This window comes from Ursus maritimus, unplaced genomic scaffold, assembly GCF_017311325.1.
Source record: "Ursus maritimus isolate PB19 unplaced genomic scaffold, ASM1731132v1 scaffold_11, whole genome shotgun sequence".
NCBI lineage: Eukaryota > Metazoa > Chordata > Mammalia > Carnivora > Ursidae > Ursus > Ursus maritimus.
Window position 1 is genome coordinate 53,512,019 of NW_024423453.1, and position 26,984 is coordinate 53,539,002.

The 26,984-nt window shown below is 35.6% G+C and overlaps 1 protein-coding gene across 1 annotated transcript in view; it reads right to left on the minus strand.

The window, feature by feature from the left end:
- Window positions 1–26,984, minus strand: part of SPOCK3 (SPARC (osteonectin), cwcv and kazal like domains proteoglycan 3) — a 300,892-nt gene that overhangs the window by 126,818 nt on the left and 147,090 nt on the right. The gene's annotated exons all lie outside the window — the stretch shown is intronic.

The following is a 26,984-nucleotide window of genomic DNA, read 5'->3' on the forward strand; positions in this document are numbered from 1 at the left end:
AAAAAAATATTACTGATTACATAATCTCTTCCAGACATTTGAAGAGAAGTAAACACTTTCCAATCCATTTCATAAGGCAATCATTACCCTAATACCAAAAGAAGATAAAGACATTAGAAGAAAGTTACAAACTGAAACCTATCATGAATATAGATTCAAAAAATCCTAATAAAAATTGGTGAATTGATAGAATTCAAATGTTTATTTCTACACTATTAAAACTGTTACAAAATGAAAATGTTATTGAAGAAAAAAACGGGTAAGCCGAATTCAGCAATATATAAAAATGAGGTGATATATCACAAATAGGATTTATTCCCAGAAGTAAGGCTGGTTAAATATTCATAAATCAGTCAGACTTAAGACAAATGTGATCATATCAATTGATGCCTAAAAATAATTGAGGAAAGCTAAAATCTATTTTTTATAAAAACTAAAAATAAGGAAACTTTTTCATTCTGAATAAAGCATATATTAATTATATCATATACTATATATATATTCATTATATTATAAATTATAGCTAACACATGTAATGATGCCAGACAGAACAATTTCTGCCCAGGATTAGAAACAATGAAGGATAGTCTCTGTATTCCACAGCACACTGGAAGTCCTAGCTAGTGCAGTAAGACAAGAATAATAAGTAAAAAGTATGTGTACGGAAAACAGAAAAATAAAACTGTCTTTATTCACAGACAACAATGACTAGCTACATAAAAGATTCTAATAAAACATCTACCAAAAAACAAACAAACAAACAAACAACCTCTCCTGAAACTAGTAGGATAATATAATGTCTTTGCCAGTCAATATACAAAAGCCAATCATCTTCTTAAATCCTAACAATGAACAATTAGAAGCCAAAAAGAAAAAAAAAAATATATATATATATATACATATACACACATACCATTTACAATGACATGTCCCCAAATTAGTAGTCACGTGTCAATTTTACTTAACATGTACAGGATTTGTATATGTAGAAAACTATAAAATACTGATGGCAGAATCCAAGGAAATCTAAGGAAATGGAGATATGTCACATGTTCATGGACTGGAAGACTCAATTTGGCTAAGATGGCAATTCTTTGCAATTTGATCTATAGACTCATCACAATCTCAATCACATCTCCAGCAACGTTTTTGTAGATATTGACAAACTGAACCCAAAATGTATATTAAAAGGTGAAGGTGCTAAAATATCCAATGCAATTGTGACAAGGAATAAAGTGAGAGAACTCATATTACTGAATTTCAAAATTTACTATAAAGCCATGGTAATTGAGACCACATGGGATTCGCAAAAAAAAAAAAAAAAAAGATGCTTTGATCAGGGAAACATAATAGAGAACTCAGAAATAGACCCTTACATACATAGTCATGTAACTTTTTGACAGAAATGCAAAGGCAATTCAATGGAGAATTACTGGAACAATTGGATGTCCATATTCAAAGAAAAAAAAACAACACAGAACTCCAAACCATACACAAAATTAATTTACAATATATCAGAATCCTAAATGTAAATTGTAAAACTGTAAAGATTCTGTAAAAAAAATAAGAGAAAACTTGTGTAACCTTGGGTTGAATTTTTATATACAACACCAAAAGCATGTCATGTAAAAGAAAAAAGAAACAGATAATTTGATTTTATTAAATTTTAAAACTTTTGACTTCCAAAAGTCACTTTTAAGAGAATGAAATGAAAAGAAAAGCCACAGACTAGGAGAAACATATATTCAAATTACATATCTGACAAGGAACTTGTATCTAGAATATACAAAGAACTCTTAAAATCCAACTCAATTAAAAAGCAGACGACAGACAAGAACAGATTCTTCACCACAAAAGACCTATAGATGGCAAATAAACATGTAGAAAGGTACTCAACGTCATTTGTCATTACAGAAATACAAAATAAAACAATAGTGAGATACCACTACACTCCTATTAAAATAGCTAAAACCCAAAAGCAACTAATAGCAAGTGCTTGCAAGAATACAGAGCAACAGGAACTCTTACTCACTGCTGGTAGGAATGTAAAATGATACAGCAGAATGGAACTGGAACACTTCCTTACACCATACACAAAAACAAATTCAAAATGGATGAAAGACCTAAGCGTGAGATAGGAATCCATCAAAATCCTAGAGGAGAATAGGCAGCAATCTCCTTGATCTTGGCTGTAGCAACTTCTTACTAGACATATCTCCAGATGCAAGGGGACCAAAAGCAAAAGTGAACTCTTAAGACTTCATCAAAATAAAATCTTCTGCACCTTGAAGGAAACAATTAGCAAAACTAAAAGGCAGCCTATGGAATGTGAGAAGATATTTGCAAATGACATACCCAATAAAGGGTTAATACCAAAATCTATAAAGAACTTTTCAAACTCAACGTCTAAAAAACAAATCATCCAGTTAAGAAATGGGCAGAAGACATGAACAGACATTTCTCCAAAGAAGACATACAAATGGCCAACATGAAAAGATGCTCAACATCACTCATCATCAGGGAAATACAGATCAAAACTGTGATGGGATACCACCTCACACCTGTCAAAATGGCTAAAATTAACAATTTGAGAAACAACAGATGTTGGCGAGGATGCAGAAAAAGGGGAACCCTCTTACCCTGTGGGAATGCAAACTGGTGTACCCATTTTGGAAGACAGTATGGAGGGTCCTCAAAAAGTTAAGACCCTACGACCCAGCTATTGAACTACTAGGTATTTACCCAAAGGATAAGAATACTCATTCAGAGGGGTACATGCACCCTGGTGTTTATAGCAGCAGTATCAATAATAGCCAAACTATGGGAAGAGCCCACGTATCCATCAACTGACGAATGGATAAAGAGGATGTGGCATATATATACAATGGAATATTACTCAGCCATCAAAAAGAATGAAATCTTGCCATTTTCAATACTGTCGATGGAGCTAGAGTATATTATACTAAGTGAAACAAGTCAGTCAGAGAAAGAAAAATACCATATGATTTTACTCATGTGGAATTTAGGAAAAAAAAACATATGAACATATGGGAAGGGTAAAAAAGAGAGGGAATAGACTCTCGATAGAGAACAAACTGAGGGTTGATGGGGAGAGGTAGGTGGGGATAGGCTAAATGAGTGTTGGATATTAAGAAGGGCACTTGTTATGATGAGCACTGGGTGTTATATGATGAATCCCTAAATTCTACCCTTAAAACCAATATTACTCTATATGTTAACTAACTAGAATTTAAATAAAAATTTGGAAGAAAAAAATGATTGACATTAAAAAAACAAAATAAGGGGCACCTGGGTGGCTCAGTCATTAAGCGTCTGCCTTCGGCTCAGGTCATGATCCCAGGGTTCTGGGATCGAGCCCTGCATTGGGCTCCCTGCTCAGTGGGAAGCCTGCTTCTCCCTCTCCCACTCCCCCTGCTTGTGTTCCCTCTCTCGCTGTGTCTCTCTCTGTCAAATAAATAAAATCTTTTTAAAAAAAAATAAAGATAAAATGATGCAGTCACTTTGGAAGATGGTATGAGAGTTTCTTCTTTTTCATTAAAGATTTTATTTATTCATTTGAGAGAGAGAGGGAGCACAAGCAGGGGGAGGGGCAGAGGGAGAAGCAGACTTCCCATGGAGCAATGAGCCTAATGTAGGACTCAAACCCAGGACCCTGGGATCATGACCCAAGCCAAAGGCAGATACTTAACTGACTGAGCCTCCCAGTTCCCCAGTATGACAGTTTCTTATGAAGCTAAGTACAGACCTACTCTCTAATGCAGCAGCCATGGTTCTAGATATTTACCCAATGATCTGAATATGTATATATAGATATAGATATCTATACATGGTAGGTAAGTAGATAGATAGATAAATAGATAGATGATAGATAGATGATAGATAGATAGATGATTGATAGATAGATAGATAGATAGATAGATGATAGATAGATGATTGATAGATAGATAGATAGATGATAGATAGATAGATAGATAGATAGATAGATAGATAGATAGATGATAGATAGATAGATGATAGATAGATAGATAGATGATAGATAGATGATAGATAGATAGATGATAGATAGATAGATAGATAGATAGATAGATAGATAGATAGATAGATAGATGATAAAGATTGGCTCACACAATTATGGATGCTGAGAAGTCTAATCAAATGTCTGGGCACCTTGTGGCCCAGTCAAGTTGGCACATAACTTGGTTAGTATATGTGCAAGTATGTCCTAGCTTTACCCACTGAGAGGGCCTAGAAGCAATAAGATCCCAGTAGCAATAGGCACACTAATTTTCTCAAGGTCAAACTTCAAGTCAGTGGCAAAATCACTAATGTAAGCATATACATGTCTGACCACAACACCTCACAGTTTAAGCATTAGGATTAACTGACTCCCTGGACACCTAATTTTCAAAGAGAAGACTTTATAATGATCATAATTTCTTAGAAATGTAAATTATAGATCTTGATCTGGCACATGAGATATATGTAAAATGACAGAAATTAGGCCAGATGCAAATTTAATATCTTCTTGAAAGAAGTAATGCCCAAAGTTGTAGAATTTTAATAAAAATTATTATGCCTGACCTAATTAAGTAATTGTCTCAACACTTTTTTAAATAGACTAGAATCTTAGAAGCTTTTGCTAATATGTCCAAATGGTAGATCATTTTTTCTTAAACAATTAATTGTGTACTCAATCATTGATTGCTATATTTAAATGTGTCTAAAATCTATAAGAAAATTATCTGATAGTGGAGTGACTGCTATACAAAGTTTTTAAAGGACATACAGAGATATTTGTCATACTTACAGTATGTGGATCATTAACAATATAAAACATTAACTTATAATATATTGATCATAACTTTTGGTAATCAATGTCACTTTTCTGTGATGCCCTTGCATCTTTAATAGAAAAAGGGACAGAAACTATGTATGATCAAAACATTTACATTTGGACGAAGTTAGACCCCTATTTAGTTTAATATGTAGCTCTGGATTTTCTGGTAGGTACAAATTCTTTAGTCTACAGCACACCATTAATGTTATTGGTATAACACTTTAATAATTATAATATTCTTTCAGTTATTAATATATCATTTGAAATAATGTAAAAAATATTCTTACCAACACTAGAAATTACAAAACAAAAAAAAATGCCCTTAATTTCTGAGGGAATATGATATTTTATCTGGTATTTTTTTTCTCAGCTTAGTATAGTTTCTTTACCAATCCCAAAATCAAAATAAAGACTTTTCTGATATTGAAGTTCTCAAAAAGTCTAGCATCCACACACCCCTTTTAAGGAAATATTAAAAGAGGAGCATCTGGGTGTCTCAGTTGGAAGACTGTGGGACTCATGCTCTTGGGGTTATGAGTTCAAGCTCCACACGGGGTGTAGAGATTACTTAAATAAATAAAAAACTTAAAAAACTATTAAATGATGTAGTCAAGAAAACCAAAGGAGACAACATGAGTAAAAGGAAGATACTGAATCCAAACAATTATGGATATGGAATAGGCATACATGTTTTAAGAGTTACAGATGGGGTTTTACTGCAGGCTTAGACAACAGCAGGTCTAGATTGGAGCAGAATGACAGAAACGTTCAGAATAGACAAGTGCCAAGTAGCGGGTGAGTAGTTGTAGGAAACTGGAAGGTTGTTTGCACATTTACATAAATTCAGTAAGTGACTGAAATAATTCTAAGCAATTTAGACAGTTTATTTCTCATGGAACAGCAGGACACCTGAGTTTCTTCTTCATGTGCGTCTCGTTGACCACCTCCCACAAGTCCCATAGAGGCTCCGTGGAACATTGCCCACAGTGAATCTGTGAATGTAAACAAATCTCCTCACAGAAGCAGGGGGCTTTACTATCCTGTAATTAAATAAATTTGCCCACTAAGCTGGAGGGACCCTATATCTAGGGTCCAAGGATGTTACCTTGAAAAGATTGTTTAAGACTTATGAAAATACCAGGGAGTATTGCTTTCCAACATCACTGGAAACCCAAGTGGCATTTTCTTGCAGTTTTTTTCTTTTATCAGGAAGAAAAAGAAAGTTATTCAGAAGTTTCATGAAAGAGAGTTGTGTTAAAGTTAACTACAATTTGGGATTATTTTAAGCAACTCTTAGTGTTGAATAATCCATTTGATCTTGACACTCTCATTTTAGTGGCATGAGGATTAGAGTATTAGGTAGTGGTGGTGGGCAAGTATCCATAGCATAGTAGATCTCACTGTGGTGCGAATTATTTACAGACATAATAATATGAACAGTATTTGCTGATTTTCAACATTTAGAACCAAGCTGTAGACAAAGCAGAGAAGACATTCTTAAAAACAGTATTTAAATGTAATAAACAAAATATATACAGATGAAAGAGGCTGAGGTGAAGGAGAAGAGGTGGAATTAAGGGAATCCAGTGACACTTTTCTGAAGTTGGGGGGACAAGAAAACAAGTTTACGTGCATTAGTTAAAGTTACAAAACCACCAATAGAATAACTGTAACAATAATTTAGTGTCATCATTGGGACATGGCAGTTGGGGTATTGAAATAAGCTGAAACTTTATCTTTCATAATAGACAGTAGATATTGTCTATAACTGGTATAGCATCAATGAAGGACACATATATCAGAATAATGATAGGAACAACTAAAAGAACTAAATGCCAAAGTGGTTCTAATCTGTAGAACAGGATTTTTAAGGGCTGGGACAGGGAACAATTGTTCTCATGACACCCTGATTTGTACTCATTAGTATTTTATGATGTGCATGAATTATTTTGAAGCGTTGAAACTATCATATTATAGAAATAGAAATTCTAAATCTTCCATAAATATTTTAAGCTTATTTGTTGTGATTCAAAAAATAGCGCTTTTTTTTTTGTAGCTATTTTCTTCAGTATTATTAAACATTCTTTGCTAATTTATTCTGTTTGGGATGCTTTCTGCTATTAGAGTTAAAATATTTCTTTTACAGTGATAAAACTGTCACATTCTCAGTAAAGATTCTCATGAAAAAAATCAGAGCTCTTTCTTTCAGAAAACCTAAGTTTAAGAACAAATAAATATAAATACATTGTAAGGAAAATTTAATGTAAGTTTAACCCAAGTACGTGCTATCTCCTATCAGCTTTTTCATGAGGATAAACAGAGGAAAAAGTAATGAAAAACTGAAAAGGACAGTGAATATCAAATAAAGTGTTGCCATAGTCCATTTAATAGCACATGGTAATGTACAAGTTTTCATCCAGTCATTTTTGTTCGGAGATAAAGCATACTTTCATTATTAAAAATGACTCAGAGAAAATCATACATTAAAATTCTTGAACACATTTTTATTTCTGGTAATATCTTTATGATCAGTGATTTTATATTTACTGATATTAGTAATTCTGCAAAATAATAGAAACACTAATCATTTTGCCAATAACTAGGAAATTGGCATGATACTTTAGAATAAAATGCACAAAAGAGACTTATTACTAATACATTAAGTTGTGTATTGCTAATATATATATATCTTCCCACATCACCCTGGAAGCATTAAAAATGTTTCCAAAGGGGGCGCCTGGGTGGCACAGTGGTTGGGCGTCTGCCTTCGGCTCAGGGCGTGATCCCAGCGTTATGGGATCTAGCCCCACATCAGGCTCCTCCACTATGAGCCTGCTTCTTCCTCTCCCACTCCCCCTGCTTGTGTTCCCTCTCTCGCTGGCTGTCTCTATCTCTGTCGAATAAATAAATAAAATCTTAAAAAAAAAAATGTTTCCAAAGAAAGTACAAACAAAACATCTAAGGAAAAAAAAAAAAGAACTAAATGATGTATGTTTCCTAATTGGTATCTAAGAATGTTTATTATGTAATATTTTATGAAAATTTGGCTTCAGAAAATATACACTATCAGCAGATGGCTATGATTGTAGGCAAAGTCAGGCAATAAAATTTTAGACTTTTAACAAGCAACCTAAAATGACTTAAGCATTGCTTTTTTTTAAACATATACAGAAATATTTGCTTGTACTCAATTCAGTATGAAAATCTAAGGTCATTCTTTAACACTTCTTGGTAACTATAACATAATACAAATACTATGTTATTTACACATATACTCCAAAACATATATTGTTATTGATAAAGCATATGACATATGACCATAATACACAAGAGATCTTAATAGGCTCCACTAATGATAGTGTAGTTAAGGGGCAGCAAGCATAGCTTCAATTCCTCACTCTGACACTTAGTAGCTATGTGATTTTAGACTGGTTACTTCTCTGTGATTCATATTAATCATCTTTAAAGTGAGGATTCAAATATAATCCACTTCGTAGGATTTTGTGAAGATTAAATGAAATAATGTTTGAAGTGTCAAGCGTGTATTAATGAGGGCTAAATGATATTAGTCCATTCCTTTTACATCTAAATTGACAAAAGTTAAGCCCAAGAAATTTAAGGGATTTATTCAAAGTTTAAGAAGGTGGCAAACCTGGGTTGAAATTAATCTCTTTATTCTTAGGAAGAAATATGCAGAGTGTGGGGTTAGGAAACAGAAAAAAAAAAAACACACACACACACACACACCTGGTAACTACAGGCATACCTCGGAGATATTGCAGGTTTGGTTCCAGACCATTGCAATAAAGTGCATATTGTCATAAAGTGAGTCAAATGAATTTTTCATTTCCTAATGCATATGTAAAGTATGTTTATACTGTATTGTTGTCTATTAAGTGTATAATAGTATGTCTAAAAAATAATGTACTTTATTGTTAAAAATTGCTCACCGTCATCTGAGCTTTCAGTGAATCATAATCTTTTTGTTGGTGGAGGGTCTTGCCTCCATCTTGGTGGCTGCTGATTGATGAGGTTGATGATTGCCAAAGGTTGGGGTGGCTGTGGCAATTCCTTAAGACAACACTGAAGTTTACCACATCAATTGACTCTATCTTTCACAAACAATCTCTCTGTAGGATGCAATGCTGTTTGATAGCATTTTAGTCACAGTAGAACTTCTTTCAAACTTGAAGTCAATCCAAAATCCTACTGCTGCTTTACCAACTCAGTTTATGTAATATCCTAGATTCTTTGTTGTCATTTCAACAATATTCATAGCATCTTTACCAGGATTAGAATCCATCTAAAGAAATCACTTTCTTTACTCATCCATAAGAAGCAACTCCTCATCCATTCAAGTATGATTATGAAATTTCAGCAATTCAGTCACATCTTCAGGCTCCACTTCTGTTCTAGTTCTCTTGCTATTTCTCTGCAGGTACTTCCCCCATTGAAGTCATCTACGAGGATTGGAATCAACTTCTTTCAAATTCCTGTTCATGTTGATATTTTGACCTTTTCTTGTGAATTACAAAAGTTCTTAATGGCATCCAGAAAGATGAGTCCTCTCCAGAAGGTTTTCAATTTACTTTGCCCAGATCTATCAGAGAAATCACCATCTATGGGAGCTGTGGCCTTATGAAATGCATTTCTTAAAAAATAAGACTTAAAAGTCAAAATTACTTATTGATCCATGGGCTACAGAATTAGTGTTAGAAGGCATGAAAACATTAATCTCATTGTCTCCATTAGAACTCTTGGGTAATCAGGTGCATTGTCAATTAGTGGTCATATTTGGAAAGAAATCTTTTCTTCTGAGTGGTAGGTTTCAGCAATGGGCTTAAAATATTCAGTAAACATGTTGTAAACAGATATGTTTTCATCCAGGCTTTGCTATTCCATTTATAGAGCACAGACAGAGTAGATTAGCATAATTCTTAAGAGCCTTGGGATTTGCAGAATGGTTAATTAGCATAGGCTTCAATTTAAAGTCACCAGATGCATTAGCCCCTAACAAGAGAGTCAGCCTGTCTTTTGAATCTTTGAAGCCAGGCATTGACTTCTCCTCTCCAGCTATGAAAGTCCTAGATGACAGGCTGTTTCATCTATACTGAAAATCTGTTGCTTAGTGTAGCCACCTTCATTAGTTATCTGAGCTAGCTCTTCTGGATAACTTCCCTCAGCTTCTACGTCAGCAAGTGCTTTACCCTGTATTTTCCTGTTATGGAGATGGCTTCTGTCCTTAAACCTCATGAACCAGCCTCTAAGAGCATCCAACATTTATTCCACAACTTCCTCACTTCCTTCAGCCTTCATAGAATTGAAGAGAGTTAGGGCCTTGCTCTGGATTAGGCTGTGGTTTAAGGGGATGTTGTGACTAGTCTGATCTTCTTTCCAGACCACTCAAACTTTCTTCCTATGAGCAATATGGGGTTTTTTGTTTGTTTGTTTGTTTGTTTGTTTGTTTGTTTAATCATTCATGTATTCACTGGAATAGCACACTTAATTTCCTTCAAGAACTTTTCCTTTGCTTTCACAACTTGGCTAACTGGTGCAAAAGGTCTAGCTTTTGGCGTGTCTTGGCTTTCAACGTGCCTTCTTCAAGATGCTTAATCATTTCTAGCTTTTGATTTAAAGTAAGAGACATGTGACCCTTCCTTTTACTTGAACACTTAGAAACCATCATGGAGTTATTAATTAGCCTAATTTCAACATTGCTATGTCTAGGGAAAGAGAGGGAAGCTCAAGGAGAGAGAGAGGAGGCAGTCAGTGGAGCAGTCAGAACACACACTTTTACCAATTAAGTTCACCACTGTATATGGGTGCAGTTTGTAGTACCCCAAAATAATTACAGTAGTAATATCAAAGACCACTGAACACAAATCATCATAACAAATATAACAGTAATGAAAAACTTTGAATATTATGATAATAACCAAAATGTGACATACAGACTTGAGGTGAATAAATGATTTTAGAAAAATAGCACCAATAGACTTGCTCGATGCAGGGCTGCCACAAACTTTCAATCTAAAAACCATAATATCTGGAAAGCACAATAAAGCAAACTGCAATAAAATGAGGTTTGCTGTATTTTACATTGGATGTATCCATTAACCTTATGACCTTCAGTTTCCTCTTGTGTCCAACTTGTATACCAATAACACTACATGTTGTGAGGCGTAAATGAAATGAAAGAGGCAAAGTATCTTGCACTTAATAAATGGCAGATATATATTATTTTTGCCATTTTGCTTCACAGTCTACATATTTATTGTGTTCTCTCAATCTCACGAGGTTAGCTGGAATGGATTATATGTTGGGAATGGGAAATGAGCAATAGCAGAAGGAACAAAACATTTATTGAGCATCAATTGTATATACCAAGTCATTTGTCTGTGTTGTTTCATTTAACTGGCATATGCTGAAGTTGCTCTTTCTACAACCACTACTGATATTATAATTGCCAAAGTCTGTGATCATTTCTTAAGCTTCATATCACAGAACATTCCTCCTAAATTTGGGAGTCAAGTTCATTATCTCTTCTAAGGCAGAATCCTTTAGTTTCTGGTACACCATTTTTTCCTAATTCTCATTTCCACCTCATTAAACCCTGCATAGATTCCTCTTTCTCTTATGGACCTATGCTTATCAGTCTTTCCTAGACCTCTCACTTTTTGCACCTCAGTAGGTTTCCAGTGTTTCTTCCAAACCAGATCTCTCCCCTCGGATGTGTAAACACATATGTGTCTACATTTGGATGGACCCTAGACTCTTTAAACATACTGTGTCTATTACTGGACTTACTGATTTTCCCTTCTAAACTAGATATTTTTTACAAATTTCCATCTTGGTTTTATGACCATAATCTTCTCAGGAGTTGTCAGTGACTGCTGGCCACATCGCCTTCCCGAAATTCATCAATCAACAAGTCCCTGACCATTTTGCTTCTAAAATATTTCTTGAATCCATCACCTGCTTCTTATTTTAATAATTTAATCACTACCCTCTCAAGCCTCAATTATTGCAAACCTCCCAATTGCTCTTGCTTTTCCGTTGTTGAACTCTCATATTTAACCTTCACACATCCTTATTTCAATGTTTAAAAACCCAAATATAACCTCTTCTCTACATGTTGAATTCACTGAAAATCTTTGTAGACTGGTTTGTCCAAACATTTAATCAAAATATTATTTCTTTGTTATTCACTATTCATGATTTTTTAACTTTAATTTCCAAACAAACTAAACAAACTAATAGTGAAAAGATACATTGTAATAAAAAAACCCACAAAAACCATGAAGAACTTCAAAATATGCCTTTAAAATTAGTTGTGGAGGTATATAGAATACAATTAAATATAATTTTAATTTTGTAAGCATTTTGAAATTGAAAAAATATATAGGCATATTTTACATTCTTTAATTTGTGAATAGAAACATCCACCACACAATTGCATTATTTTTTTTCTTTTCTCAATTTAGCCATTGGCAAAGTAATAGGTAATTTGATACATAATTAACAGAACCTATTCTATTTCTAAGATAAAGTAATTCATTCAGTAAATTCACGAATAGTAATTTATTAAAAGTATTAAAAGTAGTATTAGCAAATAAAGAAATATAGAGTAACACATATAGTGTCTTTAGTTCAACTAAATTACTTATTCTAAATATATTCTACAGAAAAAGAATATGTTTTCATTTTTTTGTTTTTAATCCCATCTGGCTTCATGCTTTCTTCTTTAAAATTTATATATTTAAAGCTGATGGTCCATTTTTTTCCTATCTTCAAAAATACCACATCAGTTTTTTTATGGGACTATATAAATACTTCATTGACTTTGCTTTCCTTTCTTATTTTGAGGCTTAAAATTATCATCAGGATCCTGGGAACTCATTGAAAGTTTTGGAAAAAGCTAGTAAGCTACATAAAGAAACTATAATTTAAACTCTGAAATGTTATTCCAAAAGACTATTCAGAATATGTGATGCTAATTTTAAATATATTTTGTGGTTCTTTTACTTATAAAAGAATTTCTTAGGAGATCTAAAAACAAAACAATTGGCCTCACTTCCACATTTGGAAAAATTATAATTCTATATTAGAAGTGGAATAGCAAACATCTCATAAGCTTACATTATCTTCAAGGTTGGAGGAGAACAACACCATTTAATATGGGGAAGATTATACATTTTTAGATACATATTGTGTGGATGGGGGACAGTGGGCATGTGTATTACTGGAAATAGTATTATTTTATATCTTTATTTGTGATCATGCAATTACTATTTATTTTCTTCCTTGCACTAAGCTTGAATGGAATGTGGTTTCTGGGTTAGGATTTAAATCTTTAAAGTACAAAGAAAGATGAGACCAGTATAATAAAGTTTCAAGTGCAGAGACAGTTTTGATAACAGTTTCCCTCTATTTGGTGCATTTTTTTTGTTCTTTCAAGAAATGTACACATACGCACACGCACAAAGAAATGTACACATTTTACCATGCAAATGTCAGAAAAGGGTTGGCTTATATCAAACTCCTAACAATCGCAACATATCCATTTTGAATCCAGAAATGTTCAGTGTCTGGCTTCATCTTTTGGTTGTCTCTAATGTTCAACTATAAGTGATGGCAGACCATATCACAGTGGACATTGATTCTGACTGGACTTGTGTCAATTCTGATTTGTTGGGACCCCTCCCATACTTGTTAAATATTGTGACTATCACTCCTGCTTTTAAAAAGAGTCCTTACATTATATGTTATAAAGAATTATTTTCAAATAATGAATTAGATAAACCCTTGAAAGGAGTTAGACAAAGACTATGTATAAATAGTCCTTTGGTGGTATAAGAACTAGTACAGGGCTATCCCTGCTTTTATACCTGATAACATACAACTGCATAAACTTAAGATACAAAATTTTTAACCAGAATTTATAGAAAGATAAAGATTAATCCTACAATATTATGCAGAAAATAGAGTATTTGTGTAAAATTCGAAATCAATCACCTAAACAGCAACACAAAAAATACTTCTTCAGGAAAGACTTACAGCTATCTCCACATTTAAAATTTCCAAAACCAGTCAATGATATTGTAATGGTGTTACATGATGACAGAAGGTACCTACATTTTTCGTTGAGCATAGCATAACCTATAGATATGTTGAAACACTGTGTTGTACACCTGAAACTAATGTCGCATTGTCAACTATACTGCAAAAAAGAAGTGGTGTATATTTATACACAATGGAATATTTTCCAGCCATAAGAAAGAAGGGCATCCTGCCATATATGACAACATGGATGTCCTTTGAGTGCATTTTTTTCTTTTAAATTTTTTATTATGTTATGGTAGTCACCATACAGTACATCATTAGTTTTGAGGTAGTGTTCCACGAGTGCATTTTATGCTAAGTGATGTAAGTCAGACACAGGAAGACAAATACTGTATGATATCAGTCATTTGTGAAATCAAAAAAAGTCAAATCCGTAAAACAGAGTAAAATGGTGGTTACCAGGTGATGAAGGGTGAAGTTATACGATATATGTTGTTCATATATGTTGTTCAGGGCTACGAACTTGCAATGAATAGTAAATAAGCCCTAGAGACCTAATTTACAGTATAGTGAATACAGAACAATATTGTATTATAATCATCAAATGTGCTAAGAGACTAAAACTTAATTATTTTAACCACTAACAAGAAATGATAATTATGTAACATTATAGGTGCTAATTATCACTACAATATCAATCATGTTACAATATATAAATGTATCAAATTAACATGTATACACCTTAAATTTATAGTGTTATGTATCACATATATTTCAATTAAAAATAGATTTTAAAAAGTCTCTTTCTGGGTTGTGTTCTGTTTTTGGAAGAAATACTAATTTTAATCCAAAAACGTCTTTCAAATATTACAAAAGATTAAGCTTCATTTTTATTATAAATTATCATTTAACATTTCCCAATAATTTTATTTAATTTTATTTTTACGAATCTAAAAAGTAAAATTATGGAAGAACTTATCATTTATGAATATTATTTTTCATGGAGAAGTATGCATGTTCTAAGAGCATATTAATACACTGATGTTAAACTGTTTCCTATTGAAAATTCATTCCATCGTAAAAGAGATTTTTTAAAGTCCATATGAGAAATAAATGCTAAAACTAATTTTTTTTTGCCAATTGAAAGAAGGCATAAATAAGTTCTTCCTCAATGTTCTTTAACTAAATTCATTTATAATCATAGAACAATAATTAAGTGAATTATGTTTCTTAATAGGGCTCCACAGGATCCAGAGTAATGAAGTGAATAGAGAAAAAATGGCTGTGTCAGAACACGGAACTCATCCCCATATTTTGTCTTTTTGTCAGTAAAACCTATCATGCTTTCTAGTTTAGCATGTCGAGAGACAACGGAAGACTTTACAAAACTATAGCTCCCCACATGTATTTCAAAACATTTCAGTCAGTCTTGGATGAGATATCTTTCTCATCCAAGAGAAAGATATCTCTCTTTTTGTTTCTGTTGTTGAATGACATGAGGGACTCAGAAAAATGTCTTCTTTATCTCGTGCCTGATGCGGGTCCCAAGCAAGAACAAAAGCAAGCACAATGTTCTCGTACTTTGTTGTTAAGCCCATTGTGCTTAAAAATGTGTGGCTGGTATCAAGGCTCAATGTTTGAAAAATATGTCTTTACATTGCCTTTGGCAACAACATATAAATCAAAACTGCTTCCTTCTAACTTTGTAGTCCTATAGTGCCAACTTTACACTAATACACACAAATTCTGATATAAGCTAAGTAGCAAAAGCAAGTACTGAAAAATTCAAGACTCTTAAGCAAGTGCTAAAGAATTCAAGAATCTTTTTTTTTTTTTTTTGATGATTTTATCTGACAGAGAGCTAGAGATCCCAAGTAGGCAGAGCCACAGGCAGAGGGAGAGAGAGAAGCAGACTCCCCACCCAGCAGGAAGCCCAACGCTGGGCTTGATCCCAGGACCCTGGGATCATGACCTCGGCTGAAGGCAGCTGCTTAACAGACTGAGCCTCCCGGGTGCCCCAGAATTCAAGAATCTTTAAATAAACTCCACAAAATTACATTTGCTAAAACAATGAAGGAATGATGGTATAGGTGTTAACAAATGTGTTTAGAGTTGTAGTTGAAAATATAACTTTCCTGAAGATCTTAAATGACCAGAGAGGGTGTTCTTTGTTAACAAAAGTAATATCCTGGACAACTTAGGTTAATATATTTAAAATCTAAATAGGCAGACATTCATTTGAGAAAGCATAAATTAGCATAATTGTATGAAAAAGATAATGCACACACACAGACACACACCTACAGTCTGCGAAGACCAGTAGCTATGAAAAGAACATGAAAGATTTATCAAAGAAAATAACCAGTAATAGCTCCTAGTCCACAGAATTCAACTGCTGACTTATTTCAAACTTTCAATGCATGGTTAATTTCCAGTGTATAAATACTATTAACTAAAGAAATGAAAACTCTCCAAGTATTTTGTACCAATCTGATAAAAAAGTATAAAAATTAAAACTTAAAATGACTTTTAATGTATGAAAAATTATAGGCTTTACTAGAACTCAACTGCATTTAATAAGTGTCATCAATTAAAATGAAATAGAAATTCAAAGATGGTTTAATTTAAGGAAATACATCCATAAATCTTTACAATTTATATATATAGATATATATATATATATCCTATTTTACACTAAGACTCATAAATTTAAATTTAAATGTTACACACCCAGTGCAGAACTATTCTAGAATCTATACTTTTATCCAATAAATTATGCTACACCACAGGATAACACCACATAAAACAGAAAGAAATTCTGTAAAAGAGTTTTACACACACACACACACACACACACTCACAATCAAAATTAGAAGCAAGTAAGTCTAGTATGCAGGCTAATAGTTGCAGTGATTGAGCATCTATTTAATTCTGATACTCTTAGAGAATGAAGCAGAAAGAGAAATAAATTGAGTCACAAGATTCCCAACTTCTGATAAAAGGAAACTTGAGTTGTACAAAAAAAATGCAGGTGAGGATGTAATGGAAACTATGAACCATAGGACCAAAAAAACCCAAGCTGGTTTTATTTTTTATATTAATATTCTATAAATCACCTGGTCAGGCTAATTTACATGTCATCTCCTTACATAGTTACCATTTTGTGTGCGTGTTGTTTGTGGTAATAACACCTGACATCTATTCTCTTAGCAAGTCTCTAATATTCAAAATGGTGTTGTTATCAACCAAAGTCATCATGCGGTACTTTGGATCCCTAGACTTATTCCACCTTCATAACTGTGGTTTTACACCCTTTGACCAACCTTTCCCCTACTTCCCCCATATCTTCACCCTTGGTAACCACTTTTCTACTCTCTGGTTCTATGTATTCAACTTTTTTTTTTTTTAAGATTTTATTTATTTATTTGAAAGAGAGAGAGTGAGTGAGAGAGAGAGCATGAGCGGGGGGGGAGGGGGAAGCAGACTACCCTGCCGAGCAGGGAGCCTGATGTGGGGCTTGATCCCAGGACCGTGGGATCATGACCCAAGCTGAAGGCGGTAGTTCAATGAACTGAGCCACCAGGTGCCCCTATGTATTCAACTTTTTTTAAAAGATTCTACATATAAGAGAGATCATGCAGCTTTTCTCTTTCTTCTTCCAGCTTACATCACTTAGCATAGTGCTGAGCAGCTTCATCCATGCTGCTGCATTTGGCAGAATCTTCTGTTTTAGTATATACATGGAATGGAATATTACATATCATAATTTCTCTATCCATCAATGAATACTTCGGTTGTTTCCATATCTTGTAAATAATGCTGTAGTGAGCATCCGAATGCAGACATCTCTTTGGGTGTATACCCAGAAGTGGTATTGCTGACCATATGGTAGTTCTTTTTTTAGTGTTTGGAGGAAGCTCCATACTACCTTTCACAATGGCTGTGCCAATTTACATTCCCACCAACAGTGTACAGGGGTCGCCTTTCCTCCACATCCTCATCAACACTTGTTTTCTTTTATCTTTTTGATAATGTTGAAATCTTTCATGGGTTCTCTTCCATTTCTCTTGCTGTCTCCCCTCCAACTCAATATTTCAAATTATGAAGGTGTGTGTGTGTGTTTAGATGCTGGGGTGAGGGTAAAAAATCATTAAATTGGTATTATTTAAAATTAATATGGTTTTTAAGAGATTAGATAACACAAACCCATAATAGCTACATAGAACACACAATTATTTTAAAAAAGAATTTGGGGGATGAGAATACTCAAATTGGAAACAAGGAAATACCACTTAAAGGGTCTTCTGAATCTAACCAATTAAGTGAATAACCTAATGGAGCACTTAGGGCGTATCATAGGTCTAAAGTGTACTATGTTTACATACCACTGCTGTGTAGACCATCTTGATATGTCTACGGTATATTCCTTTGAATTTGGATCTACCAACTACAAAATTAACACTTTCTGAGGTCCTTCCACTGCTCTTGATCTTTGGTCCTGCAAGTCCCTCCTAAGATTTAGGATTACATATAATATGCAAAATCTATGGAAAATGATCTCTTCATGGACCATGATCACAACTATGAATCTCATATTAACCTGGCTATATAAAATATATTAGCTTTATCCAGGGGAGTTAAGATGGCGGAGGAGTAGGGGACCCCTTTTTCAGCCGGTCCCCTGAGTCGAGCTGGATAGGTACCAGACCAGCCTGAACATCCACAGAATCAGCCTGAGACGTAGGAAGATACATCTGGATCTCTACAAATGAACATCTCCAGCACTGAGTATTGAGGTACGAAGCAGGGAGCCATGAAACTGCCCACAGATATTGGAAGATAAATGGAAGGGGGAAGAAGCCACCGCGTTCGGGCGCCGGGAAGTGGTAGCCACCTGTACCGGGGAGCAGGCGGACTCGCAGAGGGCACCCACGAGTGAGCAGACTGAGACCATGAGCCGGGGAACACATGCCACCAGATGGAAATGGAGCTCCGGTGTGCTCACTGGAACCAGACTGAGACCGGGAGTGCGCGGGAGGCAGGTGGAGGCTGGCAGTGTTAGAAACACAAAGGACAGAGACGCGCCGGCCCTGGAAGTGAGGGCTGGGACGCCGGGTGTGAGGCGCACACCCAGGGACGCTGCAGGGTTGAGCTGCACCAACAGAAACAGAGTTAAAGTGGCCAGAACATCACTGGAGAACGGGCCGCAAACCCTCTGTTCTTTTTTTTTTTTTTTTTTTTAAGATTTTATTTATTTATTCGACAGAGATAGAGACAGCCAGCGAGAGAGGGAACACAAGCAGGGGGAGTGGGAGAGGAAGAAGCAGGCTCATAGCAGAAGAGCCTGATGTGGGGCTCGATCCCAGATCGCCGGGATCACGCCCTGAGCCGAAGGCAGACGCTTAACCGCTGTGCCACCCAGGCGCCCCATGCAATCCCTCTGTTCTGAGACAGAGGCTGAGATTCGGCCACTGCTGCTCTGACTCTCAGAAGAGGCACAGCAAACTGCCAGGGAAAGCCGCCACAGAATGAAAGCCTGGAAATACCGGCTCACAGTGTACCCATCCCCATCCCCCCTCGCAGGGGACAGGGAGACTCTACCCAAACAGGGTTGCCTGAGTATCGGCGCGGCAGGCCCCTCCCCCAGAAGGCAGGCTGAAAAATCGAGAAGCCCACATCCCTAAGGTCCCTATAAAACAAGGGCGCACGGCCTGGGTCCCGGTCAATAATTTGGGCTCTGGACAACCCCACAACCTCTCCTCATCAGAATGACAAGGAGTAATCCCCCCCAGCAAAGAAAAGACGAGTCTGTGGCCTCTGCCACAGAACTAATGGATATGGATATAACCAAATTATCAGAAATGGAATTCAGAGTAACAATGGTCAAGATGATGTGTAGACTTAAAAAAGTATTAACGAAAATGTTAATGAGAATATAGAATCTCTAAGGGCGGAAATGAGAGTGAATCTGGCAGAAATTAAAAATCCTATGAGCCAAATGCAGTCAAAACTAGAGGCTCTGATGGCCAGGGTGAATGAGGCAGAAGAACGTATCAGCGAATTGGAGGATGGGTTAGTAGAAGAGAAAGCTAAAATAGAATCTGACTTCAAAAAAATCCAATCTCAAGAATGTAGGTTATGGGAGATTACTGACTCAATGAAACGTTTCAGTGTCAGAATCATCAGCATCCCTGAGAGGGTGGAGAAAAACAGAGGTCTAGAAGAGATATTTGAACAAATTGTAGCTGAAAACTTCCCTAATCTAGCAAAGGAAACAAGCATTCGTGTCCAAGAGGCAGAGAGGACCCCTCCCAAGCTCAACCACGACAAACCTATGCCACGTCATGTCATAGTGCAATTCGCAAATATTAGATCCAAGGATACAGTATTGAAAGTGGCCAGGGCAAAGAAATTTCTCATGTACCAAGGCCAAGTTATCAGAATTATGTTAGACCTGTCTACACAAACCTGGAATGAGAGAAAGGGTTGGGGGGCATTTTTAAAGCTCTTTCAGAGAAAAACATGCAGCCAAGGATCCTCTATCCAGCAAGGCTGTCATTCAGAATTGATGGAGAGATAAAGACCTTCCAGAGTCGCCAGTCACTGACCAATTCCGTAACCATGAAACCAGCCCTACAGGAGATATTAAGGGGGGTTCTATAAAAATAAAAAGGCCCCAAGAGTGATACAGAACAGAAAGTCACAGCCAATACAAACAAAGACTTTACTGGCAACATGGCAACATTAAAATCATATCTCTCAGTAATCAGTCTTAATGTAAATGGTTTGAACCATCCCATAAAACACCACAGGGTTGCAGATTGGATAAAAAGAAATGACCCATCCATTTGCTGTCTACAAGAGACTCATTTCGAACCCAAAGATGCATTCAGACTGAGAGTAAGGGGATGGAGTACCATCTTTCACGCAAATGGACCTCAAAAGAAAGCTGGGGTAGCAATTCTCATATCAGATAAATTGGATTTTAAACTACAGACTATAGTTAGAGATGCAGAAGGGCACTATATTATTCTTAAGGGAAGTATTCAACAAGTGGATATGACAATTATAAATATATATGCCCCCAACAGGGGAGCAGCAAGATACACAAGCCAACTCTTAACCAGAATAAAGAGACATATAAATAAAAATACATTAATAGTAGGGGACCTCAACACTCCACTATCAGAAATAGACAGAACACCCTGGCAAAAACTAAGCAAAGAATCAAAGGCTTTGAATGCCATACTCGACGAGTTGAACCACATAGATATATATAGAACACTACACCCCAGAACCAAAGAATACTCTTTCTATTCTAATGCCCATGGAACATTCTCAAGAATAGACCATGTTCTGGGACACAAAACAGGTCTCAACCGATACCAAAAGATTGAAATTATCCCCTGCATATTCTCAGACCACAACGCTCTGAAATTGGAACTCAACCACAAGGAAAAATTTGGAAGAAACTCAAACACTTGGAGACTAAGAACCATCCTGCTCAGGAATGACTCGATAAACCAGGAAATCAAAAATCAAATTAAACAATTTATGGAGACCAATGAGAATGAAAATACAACAGTCCAAAACCTATGGGATACTGCAAAGGCAGTCCTAAGGGGGAAATACATAGCCATCCAAGCCTCACTCAAAAGAATAGAAAAATCTAAAATGCAGTTTTTATATTCTCACCTCAAGAAGCTGGAACAGCAACAGAGGGACAGGCCTAATCCACGCACGAGGAAGCAGTTGACCAAAATTAGAGCTGAAATCAATCAAGCAGAAACCAGAAGTACAGTAGAGCAGATCAACAGGACTAGAAGCTGGTTCTTTGAGAGAATCAATAAAATTGACAGACCACTGGCAAGACTTATCCAAAAGAAAAGAGAAAGGACCCAGATTATTAAAATTATGAATGAAAAAGGAGAGGTCACGACGAGCACCATTGAAATTGGAAGGATTATTAGAAATTTTTATCACCAGCTATATGCCAATAAACTAAGCAATCTGGAAGAGATGGAATCCTTCCTGGAAACCTATAAACTACCAAGATTGAAACCGGAAGAAATTGATTCCTTAAACAGGCCAATTAATTATGAAGAGATTGAGTCAGTGATAAACAACCTTCCAAAAAGCAAAACTCCAGGCCCGGATGGTTTTTCTGGGGAATTCTACCAAACATTCAAAGAAGAAATAATACCTCTTCTCCTAAAGCTATTTCATAAAATAGAGACAGAAGGAAAGCTACCAAACTCATCTATAAGGCCAATATTACCTTGATCCCCAAACCAGGCAAAGACCCCATCAAAAAGGAGAATTACAGACCGATTTCCCTAATGAATATGACACCAAAATCCTCAAAAAGATCCTGGCTAATAGAATCCAACAGTACATTAAAAGGGTTACCCATCATGACAAGTGGGATTCATCCCTGGGATGCAAGGATGGTTCAACATTTGCAAATCTATCAGTGTCTTAGATTTTATCCAGAAAGAAAAATTCGAAAATCATATGATTCTCTCAATAGATGCAGAAAAAGCATTTGACAAAATACAGCATCCTTTCCTGATTAAAACCCTTCAGAGTGTAGGGATAGAGGGTACATTCCTCAATCTCATAAAAACCATCTATGAAAAGCCTATAGCAAATATCATTCTCAATGGGGAAAAGCTGGAAGCCTTTCCCTTAAGATCAGGAACTCGACAAGGATGCCCACTCTCACCACTATTATTCAACATAGTACTAGAAGTCCTTGCAACAGCAATCAGACAACAAAAGGGGATAAAAGGTATCGAAATCAGCAAAGATGAAGTCAAAATGTCTCTCTTCTCAGAAGACATGATACTGTATATGGAAAACCCAAAAGAATCCACTCCCAAACTATTAGAAGTTATACAGCAATTCAGTAATGTGGCGTGATACAAAATCAATGCTCAGAAATCAGTTGCATTTCTATACACGAATAATGAGACTGAAGAAATAGAAATTAGGGAATCCATCCCATTTACAATAGCACCAAAAACCATATGTTACCTTGGAATTAACTTAACCAGAGACGTAAAGGACCTATATTCTAGAAACTACAAATCACTCTTGAAAGACATTGAGGAAGACATAAAAAGATGGAAAAATATTCCATGCTCATGGATCAGAAGAATTAACATAGTTAAAATGTCCATGCTACCCAGAGCAATCTACACTTTCAATGCTATCCCAATCAAAATACCAATGACATTTTTCAAGGAACTGGAACAAATAGTCCTTAAATTTGTATGGAACCAGAAAAGACCCCGAATCTCCAAGGAACTGTTGAAAAGGAAAAACAAAGCTGGGGGCATCACAATGCCGGATTTCGAGCTGTACTACAAAGCTGTGATCACAAAGACAGCATGGTACTGGCACAAAAACAGACACATAGACCAATGGAACAGAATAGAGAACCCAGAAATGGACCCTCGGCTCTTTGGGCAACTAATCTTTGATAAAGCAGGAAAAAACATCCGGTGGAAAAAAGACAGTCTCTTCAATAAATGGTGCTGGGAAAATTGGACAGCTACATGCAAAAGAATGAAACTTGACCACTATCTCACACCATACACAAAAATAAACTCCAAATGGATGAAAGACCTCGATGTGAGACAGGAATCCATCAAAATTCTAGAGGAGAACATAGGCAGCAACCTCTACGACATCGGCCAAAGCAACATTTTTCATGAAACATCTCCAAAGGCAAGAGAAACAAAAGATAAAATGAACTTGTGGGACTTCATCAAGATAAAAAGCTTCTGCACAGCCAAGAAAACAGTCAAAAAAACTAAGAGGCAGCCCACAGAATGGGAGAATATATTTGCAAATGATGCTACAGATAAAAGACTGGTATCCAAGATCTACAAAGAACTTCTCAAACTCAATACGCGAAAAACAAATAAACAAATCATAAATTGGGCAGAAGATATGAACAGACACTTTTCCAATGAAGACATACAAATGGCTAAGAGACACATGAAAAAATGTTCAAAATCATTAGCCATCAAGGAAATTCAAATCAAAACCACCTTGAGATACCACCTTACGCCAGTTAGAATGGCAAAAATGGACAAGGCAAGAAACAACAATTGTTGGAGAGGATGTGGAGAAAGGGGATCCCTCCTACATTGTTGGTGGGAATGCAAGTTGGTACAGCCACTCTGGAAAACAGTGTGGAGGTCCCCTAAAAAGTTAAAAATTGAGCTACCCTGTGATCCAGGCATTGCACTACTGGGTATTTACCCCAAAGATACAGACGTAGTGAAGAGAAGGGCCATATGCATCCCAATGTTCATAGCAGCAATGTCCACAATAGCTAAATCGTGGAAGGAACTGAGATGCCCTTCAACAGATGACTGAATTAAGAAGTTGTGGTCCATATATACAATGGAATATTACTCAGCTATCAGAAAGAATAAGTTCTCAAAATTTGCAGCAACATGGACGGCACTGGAGGAGATAATGCTAAGTGAAATAAGTCAAGCAGAGAAAGACAATTATCATATGATTTCTCTCATCTATGGAACATAAGAACTAGGAAGATTGGTAGGGGAAGAAAGGAATAAAGAAAGGGGGGGTAATCAGAAGGGGGAATGAAGCATGGGAGACTATGGACTCTGAGAAACAAACTGAGGGCTTCAGAGGGGAGGGGGATGGGGGAATGGGATAGAGCGGTGATGGGTAGTAAGGAAGGCACGTATTGCATGGTGCACTGGGTGTTATAAGCAACTAATGAATCATTTAACTTTACATCAGAAACCAGGGATGTACTGTATGGTGACTAACATAATATAATAAAAAAATTAAAAATATATATATTAGCTTTATCATCTGAAAGTCTAAAGTCTTTGAATGAAGTTGATTAACCTTCCAAACAATCATTCTGTGTTTGTGACCAAGTGATAAACTTAAAAAAAGAAAATTGTGACTAGGGGAAAGAAAGCAATACACGATAGGAACCTAGAAGCCTATGGCCTTTGTAATCTTGATTTCATGGGTTCACGAAACAGAAAAATGTATAGTTAAGTTACTGATTGAAGAGGGTACAGTGTGCTTATTTACCTATGTAAACTCAGAATCTGGAATTTCAAAAATGTAAGCTATTTTTTTTTAAGATTTTATTTCTTTATTTGACAGAGAGAGACAGCCAGGGAGAGAGGGAACAGAGCAGGGGTAGTGGGAGAGGAAGAAGAAGGCTCCTAGAGGAGAAGCCTGATGTGGGGCTCAATCCCAGATCACTGGGATCATGCCCTGAGCCGAAGGCAGATGCCCAACGACCGCGCCACCCAGGCACCCCAAAAATGTAAGCTATTTTTAAAAAATTTTGTTACTTGACTGTATACACTTTGACCAATTTGTGGATATCCATTATTGAATACATTAGAAGAACAGAGGAGAAATTAATCTTTTCTACTCCACAAAGGAAATACATTTTTATTAGCTTTTATAGATTATAAGTAGCTCTGAAGAATTTATTCTGCTTTAATATAGTGAAAACATAACATGGTGTCAATTCGACCTCAAATGTAGGAAGTCAGAAAGATTTAAAACTGTTTCATTGTGGGTAGTTTCTGCCTCATTTTTCTAAAACAGAGATGTTATTAAACAGAATTTCCTGCACGGCCAAAGTCAGTCTACCGAAGGCATGCTTCTAATGTAAATGACAGTTGAAAGATTAGAAATGATACTGAACTAAGTTTTACATTTCCCATGTCTCCTGGCCTTTGGCACTGTGTAGAAATGATATTCATAATTTTCTGTACTGCTTTTCCACAGCAGCTAGCAAAATCCTGTACTCTCTTTGCCCTGACAATCCATCAGAACAGGATTATTTTAAATTCTTCTTGCCTCTTTTTCCACACATAATTGAACACAAATGATCTTTATCCCCTGATGATATGACTTTAAGAAAAGTTTCCTTCTGGACATATTAATACAAACATGGTACAGAGAATCTAAGCAACATGAAACATAATCATTATTTACTCAGAAGGGATCCTCTTCTCAAATGTGTTACCTTCCATATTTAAACCATATTAAGTTCCTTTTGCAGTTTGTGGGAGGATAGGATAAATTGATCAACATCAAACATCAAATCTATCTTCTCATTCAAAAGTAAGTTCAAAAGCAGTGAATCTTATTAAAGGGAAACCTTGTCGAAGAGTGTGATGTACTAGAGGGATATGCTAATTATGACACTCTTTTTCAAATGTTCTTAATAGCCTCCAATGAAAAGAATGAGAAATGGATATTGAATACCAAGGTAGGATTCACTTTGTACCTGAAGTGATTTTCAGAGGAAAATGTATTAGATTATATAAATAGGGAGTGGGTATGAGGAAGGCAGAGATATTAAAGTAGTTCAGTTGAAGGAAAAGTGTAATTAGCTCTTAATTGTGTGGGGGTTGATTAATATATTCAACGTCATGCTGAATATCCTAATTTGGACTATGCTAGAAAGAGTGGATTGGGGAAATAGGGGCGTGGGGAATCCAGAAGGAGGCAAGCTCTGAAGCTGGCCATAGGCTGGTGTAAGGAACCAAGGTGAGGCTTAAAGAACAGGGCTCTTGGAAGGCATCTTAGACCTTTTCTTCCACCACATGTTGTCTTTGTGCACATTGCCTAATGTTTGAGCACTAGCTCACCATGGATTTGCAAGTCAATTTACTTTTGAGTATTAAAATTGACTTAGTTGTCTTATTAAGGTGATATGATAACATAGGTTTTCATTTTTAAATTATCTTAAATATTGCCTAATGAATAAAGACATATAATAATATTAATATTATTATTATATTATATTATAAATATTTAATAATTAAAGTTCAAAAGTTTTCTAATCACTATATTGTACACCAGAAACTAATATTCCACTGTATGTTTACTAACTGGAATTTAAATGAAAACTTAAAAAAACCCCTATATCTGTACTAAATATTTATCATAGTACTATCACATGCAATATCAAGTATATCATGCTTAACAAAATACCTACTTTATATCATATGAACTTCATATTCCCTAAGATTTTTCC